The sequence below is a fragment of the Primulina eburnea genome, chromosome 12 (genome assembly GCF_022965805.1).
Source record: "Primulina eburnea isolate SZY01 chromosome 12, ASM2296580v1, whole genome shotgun sequence".
NCBI classification, from domain to species: domain Eukaryota; kingdom Viridiplantae; phylum Streptophyta; class Magnoliopsida; order Lamiales; family Gesneriaceae; genus Primulina; species Primulina eburnea.
The window spans coordinates 12,743,279-12,766,537 of record NC_133112.1 but is presented as its reverse complement, the minus strand read 5'-3'; the positions used below and the strand labels follow the sequence as shown (position 1 = coordinate 12,766,537).

General features: G+C 36.0%; 1 non-coding gene and 1 pseudogene across 1 annotated transcript; one reads left to right on the top strand and one right to left on the bottom strand.

The window, feature by feature from the left end:
* The window catches only part of LOC140806668 (uncharacterized), a 33,232-nt pseudogene extending 15,629 nt beyond the window's left edge, over nucleotides 1–17,603 (top strand).
* A 488-nt stretch (nucleotides 17,604–18,091) lies between these two features.
* LOC140808503 (small nucleolar RNA R71) lies at nucleotides 18,092–18,197 on the bottom strand. Its single transcript, XR_012112924.1, has one exon. It is a non-coding gene; the product is annotated as a small nucleolar RNA R71 (small nucleolar RNA).
* Between the last annotated feature and the right edge of the window lie 5,062 nt (nucleotides 18,198–23,259).

Here is a 23,259-nt window from a genome sequence, read left to right as displayed (position 1 = left end):
CTTAGATAGTTCTGATTACATTTCTATTTAAATTCATCAATTTGTTTTGTATTGCTATTAACGCTAAATTGCTAGGGACTAGCAATAAGCTGGTTGGGAGGTGTGATAAACATAAAAATTGTACATTAATTAAATGTTTTATAATATAAATATATAGTTTTTGTTTTATTAAATGTTTAAATATTATATGTTTTATAATAAATTGTATAAAATATAAGTTGTTGTGTAATTATAAGTTTTTACTATTTTTACAGGTTCGATAAAAGAAGAATAATCTTGGCATTGCAAATGGGATTAAGATGATTCTTGGACCTGTATAAAGTTGATGATAATATCTACAATATTGGTGACAAGCATGAGATAAAAATTCTCTCACAATTGGGATCAAATTAAGCAACAAATAAATTTACCAAAGGAGTGACAGTTTTACCATGCTCTAGTATTTTGACCATATCTCTCAAATTACTTGGTCAAATGGTTTGAAAAAAATACCACAACTGGACAACTCAATTATCCACATGTTTCTTTTTATGTGAAGAAGCAAATTCGGAGAAGAAGATTTTCAAAAGTGATGTGTAATATAATATAATATCTTGGAACATTAATGAAGACTTATGTGTAAAAAATAATATTTTATTTATGGGTGTCTCCCCAAATTTGGCTATAAATAGGGGTGCATTGTAATGTATTGAGATATCCCTCATTCTATGAACAAACCTTTGAGTTCATAATACTTCTCTCAATATTTTTCCTTTATTTTTTCATTTAAATATAATTAGAATGATAATTTCATATTCAAAGTTTTACACTTTGAATAATGAATAGCAAACTACCTAAAGTTGAGATGAAAAGGTGAAACTCTTGGCATGATAATAAGGTTATAAAAGATAAGAATATATGTTTTATATTATTTAATCATTATCTATTGTTTATGTTATATTTATTTTTTTAAGTATTTTTATAACCTACTTATAAGTGGGAGTTTTGATTTATTGTTGCTATATGTTACACTAAATTCTTGGAGCCATTTAAATGTTAGTTTGGTATAACCAACCATTTAAAGTGGATGCCTTGATTTATTATATATGAATATATTATAATATTAATTTCTTTGTACCATTTAAATGTTAGTTTGGTATTACCAACCATTTAAAGTGGGAATCTTGATTTACTATATATAAATATATCATAATATTAATTTCTTGGTACTATTTAAATGTTAGTTTGGTTTTACCAACCATTTAAAGTGGGAACCTTGATTTAGTGTTTACAAATATATATAGCACATTAAATACTTGACCACATTTATAAGTTTTAGTATATATTATATACTTATAAGATATTAATATATAACATAATATAAATATGATTATTTAATATATTGGAACCATTTTATTAATTGGATTTCAATATTGTTCATTAATGTTAACTTTATTAAAATACCAAGAGTGGATCTTTTAATCTCAACTACTTAAATTAAAATTTGAACAATTAAAATTTACCCAATAAAGATTCAAACAATTAAAATTAAAAAGAAACAAAAACAAAAACAAAACAAAAAGACATTGTAGTGGACTTATAATTACCTTAGCTTCCCTGTGGATACGATATCGGACTCACCGAATTATACTACTTGTGGACCACTTGCTCTTGGGAGTGCAACAATCAGAGTCGCAACAATACATGTTACTGATATTTGTTACATGATTTTATATTGTTTATATGATTGCATGTTTCGTTGATTTATACTGGGATGTATTTTTCACCGGATTTATCCGGCTGTTGTCTTGTCTGTATCTATACATGACAACAGGTGGGACAGGATCAGGGTCGAGGAGATGATGAGAGATCGTGATTAGAGTGGAGACTACGGACTTTGACGTTGCTGTAGATAGGATTCAGCACTGGACATTTAGTTGTTGAACCTTAGTTTAAGTTTAATGTATGTTGTACAAGAAATGTACTTTTATACTGACATGTATATGAGATGAATTCCATTACGTTCCGCATTTAATATTATGTTAAAAAAAAATAATTTAGACCCTATTTATTATAATTGATTAAATTGTCACAATAATGATTAAGAAGATGATTAGCATCCGGGTCCCCACAGTTAGGGGCATGGACAATATATTAGAGATGAAAAGGCAATGGTTAAAGTTTGGGATTAAAATATACAAGTTTTGAATTATTTTGGGATTTAAAACGCCTTGCGAATTAGTAAGTAGGTTAATAAATAGAAAGGCTCGGGTTTACGTCCGAAAAAAAAAATATTAGATGTCAAATTTAAGCTTATATGATACTATGGGATAGGCTCGAGTCGAAAAAGGTAAGAAAAAGTCAAAATCGAGAATTTTAGAGTCCAAAGGCAAAACGACTATTTTACACTTGGGAAAATACGAGATAGCTTGGCAGCGTCCGAAGGATCATAATGCATGTTAAATGATATTTTATGATTTAAAATGATGATTTTGATGATAATATGATATTTTATGATTTATGGTAAAGTTGTGCAATTTCTACTGTTTAAAATGATATTTTTGGAAAGTTATGTTATTTTATGATTTAAAAAAAAGAAAAATATTTTGAGGGATGTGAATTGACTGTGACATATGATATATGATTTTTGGGGGATCCATTTATGTTGAGGACGGTGAACTTACAATTTTATGGAGATGTCGTGAGGGAAAAGAAGCCCTAAAGGGAACCCATTTACGGGAAAAGGCCCAAGAGGAAACCCATTTGTGGGAAAAAGACCCCGAGGGAACCATTCTATGGGAAAAGGCCCTCGAGGGAACTTGACGATCGTATTTCCATGGTGGGGCCTAGTACACACCCCCATGGGCCATGTGGAGCTGAAGACTGATCAGTCGACCGAAAGATAAAAGCTAGTCACTTTCAAGGATCAAACTTCACTTAAAATGATATATGATTGAAAACTTTATGATTAAAATGATTTTATGATATATGGTTTATGATGATGATTAAAGCAATTTTGAAATGATTTTGAAATGATTTATTTATTCTCAAAGCTTTATTTAAATGATTTTTAAAGAATTTATTTATGCTTAAAGTTATTTTAAAATGATTTTACGATTTATGATTTAATTATGTTTAAATGATTTTAAATTATTTATATATGTCCAAAATCTATTTTAAATAAAATTATGATTTTTTTAATGCATGTGATTGTATAAGTATTATTTGCTATTCATGTTTAGAATGTGCTGAGTCTTTAGACTTACTAGGTTTGTACGATGCAAGATTTGATGATTTATGAGAGGCGGTGACGATTGAGTGGATCGAGTGCAATAGTACAAATCAGAGGACCTTTATGTTTCTGCACTTGCTTGTTAGATAAATCATTTAAAGATTATGTTAAGGATTTTTATTAGAGATATTTATTATGCTTTATGTTATTGTTAGTTGATCTTTTAAAAGTCGATTAGGAGTTTTTGTTAGTCGATGATTTATGATTTATTTTATGCACTTGAGATTTTTTATGTTAAATTATTATGATTGTTGATTATGTTAAATTATTTTATTTAGATAGTATTTTCAAGTTTATGATTTATGACTAGTACAAAAAAATCGAGGTCGTTTCAGTTGGTATCAAAGCCAGATTCCCCAAAGGGTTGTGTATTGTCACTTCGAGAAACTCAAGAAGTCACGCCTAAAAAATGTGAGTCTTTATTGTTTTATATTTTATATGCTAAAATTCTTTTAAATGCTTATATGATACATGATATACATGTTAGTTGCATGTAGCATGAAAAATGATTAATGCATGTTGGTTAGTGGAATTAATGAAGAACTTAGAAAAAATAGGCTGCATGTACTACTTGAGCTGGATTTAAGAGTCGACTTCGGGAAATTTTGGGTTATGAATGCAATTTTCAAGATTTTGAGGGCCGAATTGAAGAATAAGATTTAAGTTCGAGGTTAAGTTTGAGATGGTTGAGGGAATCTAAGCTTTGCAATCATCAAGACAAGACAAATTTCGAGGACGGAATTTTATTTAAGGAGGGGAGAATTGTAACGCACGAAAATTAGTCCACGTAGACCGCATGCATGAAAATTCTTAAATTGCAAAAATATTTTTATCAAATGTTTTGGATGAATGAAAAATATATTTTGAGTGATTAAATGATTAATTGTGTAATTTTGTTTGATTTCATGATTTAAGGATTTTCAGACGAATATCGGTGGTTGGCCGGAACGGAGAACCAGAGACGATTAAGGTGTTAAAGATTTAAAAGCTAAACTTTTATTTTTAGTTAAGAAAATAATTATTTTAAGTAATTTAAGAATTATTGAATTTTTAAAGTCAAATTTAAATTAAATGGTGGGAACAAGGGAATTATATATTTTATAAGGGTTTTTTTTTTTGAAATAGATATTTTTAAATCTTTTAATTTGAGGCCTAATAATTTTATAAAGCTTAATGGGCATAATTTATTATTTAAAAAGCTAGACTTAATTAAACCCATTAATTAAGTGATTAAAGAAGCCTTTTATTATTATTTTATTTTTAAAAGAAGAAAATAATAAATAAATAATTAAGAGTCCTAGTCCTACACACACTTAATTGTTAGAGTAGTTGCCCTGCAAGTCAACGGTTGGCTAGAGAATTTATTGAATTAAGTGTAATAAACAATCTTTTTTTTAATATCATTTAACTTTTTATGGTCTTATTTTACTTTATCTGTATACTCATTCAATCAGCATAGATAAAGTCTTTGATTATGCTTTAATACAAATGAATCATAATTCGATGTTGAAACTCATTTGTAAACACTGTATTATCTAAATTCGTTCCTAGTCGATTCAGCCGCCTAAAACATAGATAAAGGTCGCTTGAGCTCTAGACTAGCATCTATGATGTTGTGTACCACGTTTCTTGGTAAGGGCATAGAGATGTCCAAACATGCAGATGGATAGTCATATGATGATTATACCGAACAACCCTCCCTTGGACTTTCCAAGTGATTATCATTCATCGAGAAGATAAGTCCGTGGTTATGATTGTACACCATTAGTCCTTATGACCCGAGACAATACTGAGGTTCTATATGCTATGGCTGTACTTTGACTCGTTTACCGACTCCAGGAGAGTCATCAGGTGGCGAGATTGAGTACAGTTGCGACACATATAGGAGCCAGTATATTGTAGTCGGGGATTCACCGCTTACCTGCGGGGTGTGGATAACCTATATGATCTGATAAAATAATAATACATGGAATCTCTGGCCAAAGTATGATATGTACATTAGAGAAGGAGTTCTATAGTTGTACATGCAATGCCGCTATTTATTCTCAAAGATGTGTCTCATAGTTATCGAATTATTATGCAACCTTCGATGAACCAATGGCTGTAGATTCGATCGGGATATATGAGATGAAGGGACCGTATTATACATTAATCATAGCCGACTGGTTCTTGCAGGCACTATCAGTGATATCTAGGGAATCATGGGGAGATGCTGCTAGACGCTCTTACCAAGATTCGATGGGTTTAATCAGAAAATGATTTCTGACATTCTCATGATCAATGGTTGATGCATAGAATGTGGCAAATTAGGGTAAGCCCAAATAAAAGATTATGTCATGAATCACAATGTAGAGCCCAATTTCGTACACGTAAAACCCATGCATTTATTTAAATTAGTAAAGCATTTAATTTATTTTAAAGGAGTTTAGTCATGCATAATTCATTTAAATGCATTATTTTAAAGTATCTACGTTTATGTGATGCACGTTAAAATTTCTTTCGAGTTTCATGTTTCAGGCGATCATTCGAGGCGGGATTGAGGAAAAGACCCGGGGACGATTTTTGGCAATTTAAAGATGGTATCTTATTTTAGTTGAGTTTGAGGGCATTTTCAATTAATTTATTGAATTTTAGCATTTCAAGTCTAAATCATGTATTTATCAATTTTAAGAGTTTAAAACTTTTAAAATCTAGCATGGTGTGTGTTATATTTTAATTAAAGAATTTTATTTAAAAGTTAATTGTGAGTTAGTGTTTTAATTAGTAGACAATTATTTTAGTAAACTAAAATTCAGTCTCCTAATTACACTAAAACACACGCCTCACACACACATTACACGCTTTTACACATACCTGTAACGCCTAAACACACACACACTCTATCATTCAGTTTTTATTATTTTGAGAGAAGAAAACCTAGGGATTCTCCTTCCCTACAGCAGCCGCCCCGTCCCCTTCACGATCCCAGCAAGTTTCGTGAGTTTTTATCGCAAGTTTTAGCGCCACGATCGTCCCGGATCAACCTCGCTTTCATCCCCGCTTCGATATCGCCGGTTCGGTAACGTTTAATATCAAAAAAGCACGTATATTCTGTTCTTGCTGTGTCGATCAAGTCATATATTGTATTGCGTTGTTTTTATGCGTAAAAGTTATGTATGATGTTAGTAGTTTGAGCGGATCATAGATCGGATCAATTTCGAAGGAAAAGTTTTAGATCTAAAACTCGTTTTCGCTGTCTTTTCAAATACTGCGATTTTTCTGTTCATATTTTGAGAAAACTTTCAACTAGAAAAATGTAGAATTTTTCGATGCCTTCGATTTGACATAAAACTCGAGATTTTTGGACGAAAAATGAGTGAGTTATGATGTTTTTCGTGAGACTGCTCAAACTGTAATTTTCAGAAAATGTGTTATTGATGTGTTTCTTGAAGTTTTACGTTGCAGGCTTCGTTGGGGCTCAACGGGTGATCGCCGCTGCACATAGGTACTTCGGTTATGATGTTGGAATGGTCATCGATGTTTTGTTTCGTGTCGATAGGCACTAAGATGGTTCTAGAGTCGTAGGAACAATCATTGATGTCCAATTCGTTGTTGTGTCGTTGGTTGTGAATTGTTACCCTCGGGGGTGATGTTTATGCACTTGGGTTTGGTATAATACCTTAGTGTTCTAAGAAGTGTCTCGTGGTGACGTTCATAGTCCGAGGAATCGAGTCTAGAAGACTAAGCAAAAACATGTTCAGAATCTCGTAAGTTTCGACCGACAGTAGCCACACGGACCTTGCCACGGACCCTGACACGGGGTCCGTGCATTTGTTTTCTCGTGAGTGTCAAATTTGCGCAGATACACGGACCTTTACCCGGACCCTGGCACGGGGTCCGTGCCTTCACTTTCTCACAAGTGTCAAAGTTGCGAGTGGACACGGACCCTTACACGGAGGCAGGCACGGGGTCCGTGCCCCTTTTTCTTTCCGAGTACATCCTTCACCGTAGGTAGACGGACCTGTACACGGACCCGGGTTAGGGGTCCGTGTACACACTGTTTGGGAAAAATATTATTTTTGGTTTCAAGGTTTGATGCCATGGTTTAGAGCAAGGATTAGTAAGGTCATGTCATGGGAAGTTATAGAAGGTCCTAAGATATGATCGAGCTTGAGAGTAAGTATAATTTTTCTACGTCTAAGCTATGCAAGTTAAGTATGAAATTCATGTTAGTATGTCGCAGCGACGGCCCCAGTCGAAGTCCAACGAATCCCTCAACGCCAAGTAAGTATGAATGACGTGCAAAGGAAATGTTTTAAGTTTCAAGGTATGCTAATTGTCTTGTGACCAAAGAAAGTTAGGATTGGAAAGCGTTAAATCATGAACGGGGACCAATCCGCCCGTTAAATTATGAACGGGTTAGATCGTGGTTGTGAAGCATTAAATTATGAACGTGGATCAACTGGCCTGTTAAATTATGAACAGGGATCTTATGTATGCGGCAGTGGATACGTCCCTGTCAGCCCAGTACTGTGGTGTGTCTGATCAGGCGTTTATCATGTTAAGGGTCACTTACTTTGAAACATCCTCTACGTAAAATTATGCAGCCAAGTATGTGAAGTATGATAGCATGTTTAAGAAAAGTTTATGATCATGGCACGTCGTAGTATATATGTTCAAGTTCAAGTTTATTTCAAGTTGAAGTTTATGCAAGTTCAATTTAAAGTTATGTATGTCCTATATTAAAGATGCATGCGATTTTATTATTTGTACTCGTTATTTCCACTTTATACGTGTTGAGTCTTTAGACTCACTAGACTTGATCGATGCAGGTGAGTACGATGAACAGGAGACAGGAGGTGGCGACCAAAGGGCAGGCTTGGGCTGAGCGGCAGGCTAAACCCGAGGACCGCAAGTTTATGTTTTTAAGCACAGTTTTAAATACTCTGAATTTTTATGATTTGAATGTGAGATGTTTTGAGACAGCGTTCTTTTAGCAACTTTTTAATTGGTGATGGATTATTTTAAAAATATTTTTATGAATGTTGGGTGATGACCGTATGGATGTTTTTATTTAATAAAATTTTTTAATTTTTCCGCAAATTTCAAGTAGTAAAAGTACGGTACGTTACACACAAAGAGTTGTGAACCCATGACTAGCTGTATCCATGAACAATTGAGGGTCACACAAGCACTGGTTTACTTGTTCCCGTTGAGATATTAAATTCAATGAGTTTAATTTTTAAGAAATAAGTTTGATAATATCAATTGATAAGCTTATAAATAAAGTTTATAAAAGCTTATAGAAATTTTGAGAGCATGACTGTTAAGACAGTCAAAGGAGTACACCTGCCTTATTTAGATATTGATGATCTCGAAATTAAAGTGTGCATCATAATAACAAACAAGTTGAAATTGTCACATTGATGACATTATATCGTCGATCGAGATTATGATGAGATTAATGTAATGGGAGCATGGATCATGGGCTTGCAAGAGTATAAGCTCATCATGGAAATTTATTAAAGTTCAAATGGGCTTTAATAATTAATTATATTTTAATTAAGTTAAAATATAGCTCATTAAGTTTTTATAAAATATGGTATGGATTTGTGTAATATGGAAATATTCATGATACCATAATTTTAGAAACTTGCACACCAAACAAAATAATGTTAATGCATGATATCCTCAAAATATATGTATTAATAATCGAGATTGGCGTTTGATATGGCATGCAATTAAAATCTATATTTAACTTAATTAATTGGATTAATTAAGTAAATGATGGATTAGTGAAATAAAAAGGATTTTATTATTTCTTACTTGCACAGGCATGCATTTCTAAAGTTTGGTAGGTGATTTGAAAAAGAAAAAAGGCTTTGATTTGGCATGCAATATTTTTTAGAATATTTAATTGACTTAATTAAGTAAATTGAATATTAGAAATAATAAAAAGAGTTTGATTTTCATTAACGTGCAGGGGCATCCGATAGCAAGGAACGAGATTTTTAATATTTTTCGGCTCTTCCATTCATTGTGCTCTCAAAAAAGTTTGGAACAAAATTGTGTTTTATCTCTACGAAAATATCTTCTATACTTTCTAGTGCAAGTTAGAAGAGGAACAAATATTTCAGTCGTGGAACAGATTAGGAGATCGAAGAACGTTCGTAGGGATTTACAACAAGAGCTACGTCCGCTAATACCGGAGTAGTTGGAGCCAAGTGATTTAATTCACTAAAGGTAAAAACTAAACATCCTATGTATGTTTATTTTATTAAAATCATACGAGTGTCCAAATAATATATCTTGAATGTCAAGATCTAAAATTTTTAAAACTTCCGCTGCGTTTGGGCACGAGGGAAACCGAAATACAAAAGTTGTATCAGATCCAAGTTCTCTAAATTGTATGGTTTTAACGGTATTGAATAATTTATTTTTAACCACCCAAGAAATTTTTTCAAAAAATTATAGCACCACAAAAGTTTTTATTTTTACAGAAATAAAAAAAATTATTTTCGGATCTGCCTGGAACTGGTCCGGACAGACGGCGCTCGCAGGTGCTGCGCGAAGTGCGCGTGGAGCGCGCAGCAGGGGCGTGGCCAGCGCGTCGCGTGCGTCTGCGGGCACAGCGTGCCTGCGATTGCCAGAAACGTTCGGGCAGTGCGCGGGCAGCTCGAGCGGCTGCCCGAGAACGTCTCGAGCACAGTGCTGATTATTGAGCTTGAATTGTCTGGGCCTAGGGTGCGATTTTCTGATTTTCAAAACTCTGTATTAAATTGATATTTTATGAAAATGAGTTCAATTTATTTTTTTGAAAAATTAATTTTTGGAAAATTAATAATTTTCTTGTAAACTAAATAATTGGAAAATGATTTTAATTATTTATGGTAAAAGTGAGTTTTACAAGAAATCAATTATTATTGATTTAATTGAAAATTAAATAAAGATGTTTATTTAATTTATTAAATTTTTTAATAATTGTGGTGGTTAGTGATATAATTATTAGATATATGATTTATCATTTAATTAAATTTGTTTAATTAAATTGATGTTAATATTTGATATTAAAAACATGAAGGATGATCGAGAGCCTTGACCAATGTGTTAGGTGTATGTTAGGATATTTTACTATTTTATTCATTTTGTTAATATTTGATATTATTAAAGTGAGCCTGGTCTATGACACGTTCCCACCCCATGAGATGTATCCCTTATGTGACATGGCTGTTTAAATGTAATTAATAGAAATAGTGGGAGATCAAGACTGGAAGATAGTGGACCCGATGCACAAGATGAAGACATGTAAAATATTGGAAGATCATGTAATAGTTGCATTTGCATCCCTGCATTCACCTAGGTTTTGGACCTGGATCCATGTCTGGCTCACATGGATCTAATAGCGTTGGCGATCGATCATCCTTATTAATTGTTGAATGTCATATTATGATATATGCGATATATAGTAGTATGCATGTATGTATATTATTAAATAATATAGGTGCATGAATCCGTCAAACATACAAACTCGTGGCACGCAATTTTAAATTAAAATGATGAGACAAATTTAAAATTAAAATCCCTCATTTTGAATATGATTCAAAATTTATATCAAACCGTAATAATAAAAATTAAAAAAGTGTAATTTTTTGTTGTCTTCCATCAATCGTGGTTTCACGTTGATCGCTAGTCGCGGACAATATCTGGCTCATATTATTTGGGAGGCCTAGACGTCGGAAAGCTGTGACTTCCACCGGACATATGATGTGAATTGAGTGGAACTCCCATGACTTCGGCTCATATTATTGGGGGAACTCATGGCGACCGTCTACTACAATTCAATATTGATGGGTTGGTTTGACACGTTAAAATAAACGGCGTCATATTATTGGGTCCTTATTAAACGTGAGGCAAAACACGCGGAGGTTGCATAGGGATGCAATTGGATTCTACCTTTTAGAAACTATAATTGGCTGATATTATTCGGGATTATAATTGGCTAATTGGACTCTACGTGCTCACTAAGGAAATACGATTTTCTTTTTTCATCAAAGGGTTGTGGAAATGCCAAAAGAGTGGGAGGGAATTTATAAAATAAAAATCCATATTTTATATCTTAGAATTATTTTAAAATTATCAGCAACCATTATTCTGTTTCCGTATCAATATATTTTCGATTTCGTCACGTAATCAATTTTTTTTATTTACAAGCTAATCGAATCAAATTTTCAAGACTGGATGGGAAAATTGTTCTGAATTCGGAGAAAATGGCATCCACACTATTTTCAGTCCTGTTGAACTGACAAAACATGCAAGATGGTAGGATAATAGTATGCAAGCTAAAGTGTAACAAGCTCGCTTCTATGTCAAATGAACTGTAGGGACAGTTTGAGGAAATTTTGAATGTTGCTGACATTCGAATGCACGTGCAAGAGTTGCATGGTGCATGAAGCTATACACGCCAATTTTAAGGAGCTCATGACTACACGCATGCAAGACAGGGCTTTGGCCCATGAGCATGGTGTACATATGAGTGGGATTATTGAGAATGTGGTGGGCCTGGAATATGTGATTCCTAACGAATTATTAGATAACATCAATTTGTTGTTTTTCTCTTCCTCATTTTGACGGGGTTATGGTGAACTTTAATTTGAATAAGATTTATGATAGCCTTGAAGAGCTAGTCAATATGCTTATAACTTATGAGATCAGCATAAAACAGGAAATTATTGTTTTTTCTTATGGGCCTCTCGTCAGTCGAAAATGGCCCACAAGATAAGGGAAAGAAATGTTATGCCCTTCACAAGAAAAACAATCCCAATAAGAGGCAGACTCTAAAGGACACTTAAAGGGTCTACAAAGCCCGATAAGTCAGAACATATTTATTTCACTGCAAAAATTCCGGACATAAGAAATTATATGCGCCAGAAATGTTTTGGAAATTATAAGTGAATGTCCAAGTAAACACGATTTCAACAAAAAAAAAGGAGAGTTTGATGATCCAAATACCGCACAAATATGGCACGCTAGACTATGTCACATTTCACAAAGAAGGATGCACAAACTAGTGGGAGAAAGCATGTTTGACTTGTCAAACATAAATTCTCTATTTACTTTTGAGTTTTGTCTAAAAGAAAAATGACCAAGACTACATTCGATGGAAACGTGGAACGTGCGCATGGTCCACTGAATTTGATCCACACATACGTTTGTGGTCCGTTAAGTGTTAGCAAAAAATATGGGCAATCCTACTTCATTACCTTTACTGATGACCATTCGAGGTATGGATACTTTTATATGATGAAACACAAATATGAAGTATTTAAAAAGGTTCAAAAAATTTAGATCTGAAGTAGAAAAACAACTAGAAAGAAGTATTAAGACACTTTGATCTAATCAAGGTGGAGAATACTTGAGTGCTGATTTTTTGGTTTATCTAAAAGAGAATGAGATTCTCTCACAGTGGACTCCACCAGCAACACCATAATTGAATGGTGTTTCTGCACGTCGTAATCGAACCTTCATGGACATGGTACGATCCATGATAAGATTCACTGAATTGACTACATCGTTTGGGGCTTTGCGCTTGAAACTACGACAATTTGTTGAATAATGTCCATACTAAAGCAGTTGATAAAACACCATATGAGATATGGATGACAAAAATTCCCAAACATTCTTACATGATATGGGGATGTACTGCTTATGTGAAGCAGACAGTGGGAGATAAATTGGATAGTAGATCCACTTTGTGCTACTTTGTAGGATATCCAAAGAATTCTGTTGGATATTATTTCTATTATCCTAATGAAGCAAAAGTGTTTGTTTCATGAAATGCTACCTTTTTGGAAAAAGAATTTCTATTAGATAGAAAAGGCAAAGATGATAGAACTTGAAGAAATTCAAGATACTTCCTCAACTGTAGAAGTTGAACCTAATCCCCAACAACCAGTAGTTGAAGTACACGCTCCTAGAAGGTTTGATAGGGTTATCAGACCACCTGCAAGATACACGCTTCTTCATGAAAAAGGCCATGATGAGCCTTGTGCCTGAGATCAATATATGGTCTCAAGCAGGCGTCAAGGATTTGGAACCTCAGATTTGATGACACTATCAAGGAATTTGGTTTTGCTAAGAATCTTGAGGAACCATACGTGTACAACAAAGTTAGTGGGAGTGCAGTGACATTCCTAGTAATTTATGTTGATGACATCCTATTCATTGGGAATGATGTAGGATTACTGCAATCAACTAAAGTATGGTTAGCAAATAAATTCTCTATGAAAGACATGGGTGAAACATCTTATATATTGAGAATACAAATCTATAAAGATAGATCAAAAAGGATGCTGGGGCTCACCCAAGCCACTTATATCGATACCATCCTAAAGCGATTCTCTATGGAAGAGTCCAAGAGAGGATACTTACCAATGTGTCATGGTGTTACTCTATCTAATGCGATGTGCCCCAAGACTGATGGAGAGATAGAGATGATGACACATATTCCATATGCATCAGCCATGGGTAGTATCATGTATGGTATGATATCACACATCCTGATGTTGCTTACGCTCTGAGTGTTACAATCAGATATCAGGCGAACCATGGTCTAATACATTGGAAGGCCGTGAAAGATATTCTTAAGTGCTTGTGAAGGACTAAGAATTTGTTCATGGTATATGGGAGTGGAGAACTAAAATTGGAAGGCTATGCTGATTCTAGCTACCAATGTGACGTAGATAATTCAAAATCGACCTCTGGTTTTGTATTCATGCTAAATGGTGTGGCTGTATCTTGGAAAAGTTCCAAGCAAGACACTGTTGCGGATTCCACCACTGAAGCTGAATATATTGCTGCATCTACTGCAGCAAAAGAGGCTATTTGGATGAGTAATTTTGTCCAAGAGTTCGGCGTTATTCCTATTGGAGTTGATCCAGTCCCGGTGTACTGCGACAACACTGGTGCCATTGCGCAAGCAAAGGAACTAATGTCTCATCAGAGATCCAAACATGTACTGAAGAAGTTCCACATCATACGTGAGATTGTGGGAAGAGGAGAAATATCGGTCGAAAGAGTCCCCTCTGCAGATAATGTTGCTTATCCACTTATGAAACCCTTGCCAGGACCATTGTTTGAGAAGCATCGCGAAGAAATGAGATTAAAGTTATGGGTAGTTGGCTGTAGGGCAAGTTGCAGATTGTTAGAGTAGATGCCCTACAAGCCAACGGTTGGCTAGGGAATTTATTGAATTAAGTATAATAAACAATCTTTATTTTAATATAATTTAACTTTTTATGGTCTTATTTTACTTTATCTGTATACCCATACAATCAACATAGATAATGTCTTTGACTATACTTTAATAGAAATGAATCTTAATTCGATGTTGAAACTCATTTGTATACACTGTATGATTTAAATTCGTTCCTAGTCGATTCAGCCACCTTAAACATGGATAAAGGTCAATTGAGCTCGAGACTAGCATATGTGATGTTGTCTACCGCATTTCTTGGTAAGGGCATAGAGATGCCAAAACATGTAGATGGGTAGTCATATGATGATTATACCGAACAACCCTCCCTCGGACTTTCCAAGTGGTTATCATTCATCGAGAGGATAAGTCTGTGGTTTTGATTGAGCACCATTAGTCCTTACGACCCGGGACAAAACTGAGGCTCTATATGCTATGGCTTTACTTTGACTCGTTTCTGGCTCTAGGAGAATCATCAGGTGGCGAGGCTGGGTACAGTTGCGACACATATAGGAGCCAGTGCATTGTATTCGGGGATTCACCGCTCACCTGCGGGTGTGCATATCCTATGTGATATGATGAAATAATAGTACATGGAATCTCTGGCCAGAGTATGATATGTACATTAAATAAGGAGTTCTCTAGTTGTACATGCGATGTCACTATTTATTCTCAAAGATGTGTCACATAGTTGTCGAATTATTATGGAACCCTCGATGAACCAATGGTTGTAGATCCGATCGGGATATATGAGATGAAAGGACCGTATTGTACATTAATCATAGCCGACTGGTTCTTGCAGGCACTATCAGTGATACCTAGGGAATCATGGGGAGATGCTGCTAGATGCTCTTACCATGATTCGATGGGTTTAATCAGAAAATGGTTTCTGACATTCTCATGATCAATGGTTGATGCATAGAATGGGGCAAATTAGGGTAAGCCCAAATAAAGGATTATGTCCTGAATCACAAAGAGTTGTGAACCCACAACTAGCTGTATTCATTAACCATTGAGGGTTACACAAGCACTGGTTTATTTGTTCCCGTTGAGATAATAAATTCAATGAGTTTAATTTTTAAGAAATAAGTTTGATATGATCCATCAATAAGCTTATAAATAAAGTTTATAAAAGCTTATAGAAATTTTGAGATCATGACTGTTAAGACAGTCAAAGGAGTACACCTGCCTTATTTAGATATTGATGATCTCGAAATTAAAGTGTGCATCATAATAACAAACAAATTGAAATTGTCACATCGATGATATTGGATCGTCGATCGAGATTATGATGAGATTAATATAATGGAAGCATGGATCATGGGCTTGTAAGAGTATAACTCCATCATGCAAATTTATTAAAGTTCAAATGGGCTTTAATAATTAATTATATTTTAATTGAGTTAAAATATAGCCAATTAAATTTTTATAAAATATGGTATGTATTTATGTAATATGGAAATATTCATGATACCATAATTTTAGAAACTTGCACACAAAGCAAAATAATGTTAATGCATGATATTTGATATAGGTGGATTTTACTTGTTTTTCATGTCATGTTTTGTCCCATTGTGTTGCATTTATCATTTAGATTGCATGCATTTTGTCATGTTTTAGTTTATATTATGTTTTATTATTAATCATGTGTCTCGGAGTGAAAATGCAGGAGATTCATGCAAAAAATGAAGAAAAAAGAATTATTTTGCGAAGGACTTCCGCCCGGGCGCATATTCACATCCGCCCGAGCGCAGGAGAGCTGTGGAAAAATTCATTTTGGCGAAAGTCATCCGCCCGGGCGGATGTTTATGTCAGCCCGGGCGCATCAAAGAAAATGAAAATACAGGATCTGCGAAATTCATCCGCCCGGGCAGAAACTTATGTCCGCCCGAGCGCACCTGTATTTTTGGAAAAAATTGTGGACGACTCCTGACCTTAATTCTTAATGGAGAGAATATGGAAGGGGGTAGAGGCACGAAAAGGGAGATCGTTCAGACATAATCTGAGAGCCGCCACAAGCTTGGGAGAGATTTTCGCACTTGGATCGAAGATTCGAAGATTTCCGGGCATCGTTCCTCGCAATTTTCATCAAATCTAGTATTTCTAACTTAGTTTTTATATTTAAAACGTTGTTGATTTTATTTTCATTATGAATTCTAGTAGCTAAACTTTTACATATTTTTTGGGATTTAAGGGGATCCTACCCCGAACTCTGATTTAGTTAATTCATATTTCGATTGTTACGTTATTCTTGATTATACTACTATTTTATCGTGTTGTTAAAGTGTAGCTAACTTTAACAAAGTTTTTATATTGCGAGTGAGTTTGAGAGAATAAATTGTGATAGGAACGAGTAATATAATCCGTGGATCTACAATTTACATAGACATATGAAATTAGATACGTGCCGATAGTCATAGTCCTAAGGGTCGAAAACTAGAGGATTTCATAAATCGACATTCGATTCACTCTTGATAAATAATTAATGACATTTAATTACTTCATTGAGTATAATTAGTTTGGAATAGCTCGAGAGAGTGTGTTCAATTGAATAGAAAATCCTGTCGGAAGCAGACAAACATTATTGAACGAATTAATAAATTAACGAGGGGTAGGTGAACCGAAATTCCCAACAAATTCATTTCTCATTGAATTTTAATCAACCATTTTTAGATATTATATTTCATTATTTAATTATTGAATCTTTTTATTTGCATGTTTATTCGAGCATAGTAGTACTAAAACAACTAATCAATTTTCGTTGCTAAAGATTTAATAACTGGAAATAATAATTGTCAAACACAAGCTTCAGTGGAACGAAACTCTTACTCCTGTACATTATACTATTATTTGACATCATGCACTTGCGATTAATTTTTGAGCATATAAAACCATATTTTTATTGAGGATTTCACAGTGCAAGTTTTGCTCGATCAAGTTTTTGGCGCCGTTTCCGGGGACTGTTAATTCAAAATTTTATTATTAGTTATTTTTTTTAGCATTGTTTCACTTTATTAAATTACACTCCATATTCTGTTACAGATATCTGGTGCAGTGCATGCCAAAGTCACTGACGTGGAGCTTGAGCAGTTCGACCCTTAAATTGAAAGAACTTTCCGCAGGGGAAGACATCAGCAGCGACTGAAAGAACTGATGGAGAGGCACGAGAACGATCGTGAGGAGGAACATCGTGAAGATAGACATGTTGAGATGCCGCTCCGCATACCAATGCGGGAGTATGCCCGACCCTCTTTGGATGGAGCACGCCCCAGCATTGTGAGGCCTACTGTGCGGGCAAACCATTTCGAAATCAAACCAGCTATAATTCAGATGATTCAGAACACAGTACAGTTTGGAGGATCTACAGTAGATGACCCAAACACGCACATCGCAAAATTTTTTCGAAATTTGGGATACTTTTAAATTTAATGGAGTTTCTGATGATATTGTTAGATTGCGCTTATTTCCTTTCTCCTTACGTGATAAAGCAAAAGAATGGTTGAATTGTTTGCCTGTAGGTTCGATCATCACATGGGACGATATGGCAAAGGCATTTCTCATTAACTACTTTCCTCCATCTAAGACCATGAAGTTGCGGGCAGACATCACCACATTTGCTCAATTCAACCAGGAGTTTTTATATGAGGCATGTGAACACTTCAAAGATTTGTTAAGAAGATGTCCTCATCACGAACTTCCACTTGGGTTAGTCTTTCAAACCTTTTATTATGGCTTGCTTACTCCTAATCGTACTATGATAGATGTTGCTGCATGTGAAAACCTTTTGAGGAAGAATGCTGAAGAGGGATATGAGCTGTTGGAGGAGATGGCTGCTAGCAGCTATCATCCTCAATCTGAAAGGAACAACCAGCAGAGAAGTGCAGGAGTCCACCAGGTAACTGACCTTTCTGCTATTACTGCACAACTTGATGTGTTGAACAGAAAACTAGATGGCTTGAACATGGGTGGCACAGTAATGCGTCTTCAAGAGATATTCTGTGAAAAGTATGGAGGTGAACATTATGTTAAGGACTGTCGAGAAGGGGCACCAATGAATCAAGTGGGAGTCCATAACCGTCCAAGGAATGATCCGTACTCCAACACATATAATCCTGGATGGAGGCAACATCCCAACTTCTCATGGGGTGGTCAAAACAATCAGAATCAACCACAAGGAGGACAACCATACGGGAAACAACCAATGTACAGATCTGATCCTCCTAGAGAAGAGAAGTCCAATTTGGAGCAGATGATGTCTAAGTTCATCTCATCTACCGAAACTAGACTCCAAAATCAAGATGAATCGATAAAGGGGCTAGAGAATCAGATTGGACAGTTAGCAAAGATGATAGCAAGTAGAGAATCGGGCACCTTGCCAAGCAACACCGAGACCAATTCAAAAGTGCAAGTGAAGGCCATTGAGTTCAGGAGTGGAAAAATTTAAGAGTCAAGAGAAAAAGAAAAAAAATCAAGTGCCGGATGATGAGACATCTAAAGGTAAGTCTTCTAACTCTACACCAGCACCCACTGCACAATCTAAAATTGTTATACCTCCCCCTTTTTTTGCAGCAATGAAAAAAGCAAAACTGGATGCACAATTCGGTAAGTTTCTTGAGGTATTCAAAAAATTGCATATCAATATTCCTTTTGCCGATGCTTTGATGCAAATGCCTAGTTATGCTAAATTTTTGAAAGACATATTAGCTAGCAAGAGGAACTTGGAGGATCAGATGATGGTGAACTTAACTGAAAATTGCTCTGCTTTGGTGCAAAACAAAATCCCACCAAAACTAAAAGACCCAGGGAGTTTTTCTGTTCCTTGCATGATTGGGGATGTTGTTTTTCACAAAGCTTTGTGTGATCTTGGTGCAAGTATTAATCTTATGCCTTTATCTATATTCAGGAAACTCGGATTAGGAGAGCCTAAGCCAACCAGGATGTCCTTACAGCTAGCTGACAGATCTGTCAAATACCCGTGAGGGTTCATAGAGGACGTCTTGGTAAAGGTGGCCAAATTCATATTTCCTGCAGATTTTGTGGTACTTGATATGGAGGAGGATGTGGAGATTCCCTTCATTTTGGGGAGACCGTTTCTTGCGACTGGCAAGGCCCTGATTGATGTTCAAGAAGGGACGTTGAGATTGAGAGTGGGCGAGGAAGATATTACTTTTGATGTTTTTAATGATCTTAAGCACACACTGCATTCTGATAGTTGTTATAGAATTGATACTTTTGATGCTCTTGTGTCTAACTATGTGCATGATGCTCTTAGGGACCCGTTGGAAGCAACTCTCACTACTGAATTGAGAGAAGATGAATTGGATGCAGAGAAAGCCGAAATAGTGGCATACCTCAATGCCAACCAACCATGGAAGAGGCCAATAAGGATGAGATTAGAGGACTTGGGAGATTGAAGAGACTTGATCCCACAGAAGTCAAGCCTGGAGGAACCACCGACGCTTGAGCTCAAACCATAGCCTCCACACCTAAGGTACGTATACTTAGGTGAGAATAACACTTTACCTTTCATTATTTCTGTTGCTTTGACAGATGTGATGGAGGACAAACCGTTGGAAGTTTTGAAAGTGCACAAGAGTGCTTTTGCGTGGAATGTGGCAGATATAAAAGGGATCAACCCATCAGTCTGCATGCACAAGATCCTGATGGAAGATAAGTACTCACCTCTTGTGCAACCTCAGAGAAGATTAAATCAAATGATGCAAGAGGTAGTAAAAGCATAGACTGTCAAACTCCTTGATGCGGGTATTATCTATCCTATATTTGATAGTGCATGGGTAAATCCTGTTCAGTATGTGCCGAAAAAAGGTGGGATTACTGTGATCACAAATGAAAAAAACGAATTGATACCCACTAGGACAGTTACGGGATGGCGTGTGTGCATTGACTATAGGAAATTAAATGATGCTACCCGTAAAGATCATTTTCCAATTCCCTTTATTGATCAAATGTTAGAGAGGTTAGCGGTTCATGAGTTTTACTGTTTTCTAGATGGGTATTCGGGGTATAACCAAATCATGATTGCGCCTGAGGACCAAGAGAAAACCACTTTCACTTGTCCTTATGTCACTTTTGCTTTCAGATGGATGCGTTTTGGCTTGTGTAATGCCCCTGCCACTTTTCAACGATGCATGACCGCTATATTTCATGACATGATAGAAACTTTCCTTGAAATTTTTATGGATGACTTCTCGATTTTTGGCCCTTCTTTTGATGACTGTTTGCAGAATTTGAAGGTAGTGTTGATGAGATGCGAGGAGACGAATTTGGTACTGAATTGGGAGAAGTGCCATTTTATGGTACAAGAAGGCATAGTATTGGGGCACAAGATATCAGGGCATGGAATAGAGGTGGATAAGGCAAAGGTTGAAGTTATCAAGAACTTACCACCTACGGCATCCATAAAGGGAGTTAGAAGTTTTCTAGGCCACGCTGGTTTTATCGGCGTTTTATCAAAGATTTTTCTAAAATTGCAAAACCTCTATCTTCTTTACTTATGAAAGATGTGCCCTTTGATTTTAATACTCACTGTTTACAGGCATACGAGGATTTGAAGGAGCGCTTGGTGACGGCTCCTGTCTTGGTGGCATCAGATTGGGATCTACCATTTGAGGTCATGTGCGATGCAAGTGATACTACGGTGGGACCTGTGCTTGGCTAGCGGAAAAACAAGGTATTTCACACAATTTACTACGCAAGTAAGACCCTAGATGAGGCTCAATTGAATTATGCGACAACTGAAAAGGAATTACTTGCAGTAGTATTTGCTCTTGAAAAATTTCACTCATATCTTGTTTTGTCCAAAGTCATTGTTTACATGGACCACTCTGCACTTAAGTATTTACTTGCTAAGAAAGATGCAAAGCCACTCCTACTTCGGTGGATTTTTTTATTACAAGAATTTGATTTAGAAATAAAAGATAAGAAGGGTGTTGAGAATGTGGTGGCAGATCACTTGTGTAGACTGGAGCTTATTAGTAATGATTGTGTAGATCATGCCATTAACGATTGGTTTCCTGATGAGCAGCTATTTGAGGTGAGACACTGTCCTTGGTATGCAAATTTTGCTAATTTTCTTGTCACAGGCACACCGCCACCGAATCTATCGTTTCATCAACGTAAGAAATTCTTTTCTGACGTGAAACATTATTTTTGGGAGGAACCATTTTTGTTTAAGATCTGTGCAGATTCTATGATCAGACGGTGTGTTGCAGAGGAGAAATTTGGTCAAATACTTAACCATTGCCATGACCGTGAGGTAGGTGGTCATTTTGGACCAACCAAGACGGCATCCAAGGTACTTGAATGTAGCTTTTATTGGCCAACCCTTTTAAAGATGCTCGTTCTTATGTGCTAGCATGTGATAGATGCCAACGGACAGGTAACATCTCTAACCGTCATGAAATGCCATTGAATAATATCATTGAGTGTGATGTTTTTGATGTGTGGGGGATAGACTTCATGGGACCGTTCCCCAGTTCGTTCACGAAAAAGTATATTTTGGTAGCGGTTGACTATGTGTCTAAGTGGGTAGATGCAGAAGCATTTGCCACGAATGATGCTCAAGTGGTCCTGAAATTTTTAAAGAAAAATATTTTTAACAGGTTTGGGACACCACGAGCAATCATTAGTGATGGTGGCACCCATTTTTGCAACAAACTATTTGAAAAACTTTTGAGCAAATATGGTGTCACATATAAGATATCTACTCCCTATCACCCCAGAGGAGTGGTCAAGTGGAAGTGTCTAACCGGGAGATCAAGCGGATTCTGGAAAACGTGGTAGGTGTTAGTAGGAAAGATTGGTCAGTGAGGTTAGACGATGCTCTTTGGGCATATAGGACTACTTTTAAAACACCTATAGGCACTAAACCATATAGTTACTGTTTGGTAAAGCATGTCATCTACCTGTAGAGTTAGAGCATCGTGCATACTGGGCAACAAAAGCATTAAACTTTAACTTTACTGATGCAGGTGAACGACGTCTCCTTCAAGTGGATCAGTTGGAGGAGTTCCGGAATCTGGCATATGATCTTGCACTGTTATACAAAGAAAAGACAAAGAAAGCTCATGATAGACGGATCATTGAAAGAGAATTCAAAGAAGGTGACAATGTCCTGCTTTACAACTCCCGGTTGCGACTGTTTCCTGGAAAATTGAAGTCGCGATGGTCTGGTCCATTCGTGATTTCTAAAGTTTACCCATTGGGAGCTGTAGAATTGCACGACGGAAAGGATGAGACATTTACGGTCAATGCCCGCGACTGAAGCACTACATAGGTGGCATAGTCGAGCCACAACTTGGAATCACCCGGTTCCAAGACAATCCGAACTAAAACTGACCGACAGTCCAGCTCTCGACTATAAATTGAGAACTACCTCTCTCCTCTTTATCTTGTATTTAATTCGATTTTTGGTTTATGTTCTTTTTGTTTACATTGATTTTAAAAAAAAGGGGGGGGGGGACCGTGAAGCTTCCGCCCGGGAGGACATTTACATCCGCACGGGCGCAATCTTTTTCAACCAATTTTTTTTTTTAAAAAAATGCCGTGAGTTTTCCGCCCAGGCGGATGTTTATGTCCGCCCGGGCGCGTTTCTTTTCCAAAATTTTTCAAAAAGCCGTGAGTTTTCCGCCTGGGCGGATGTTTATGTTCGCCCGGGCGTGCCCCTTTTTTAGAAAAACTTTTAAGGCCGGGAGTTATCCGCCCGGTCGGAAACTTACGTCCGCCCGGGCGGATCACG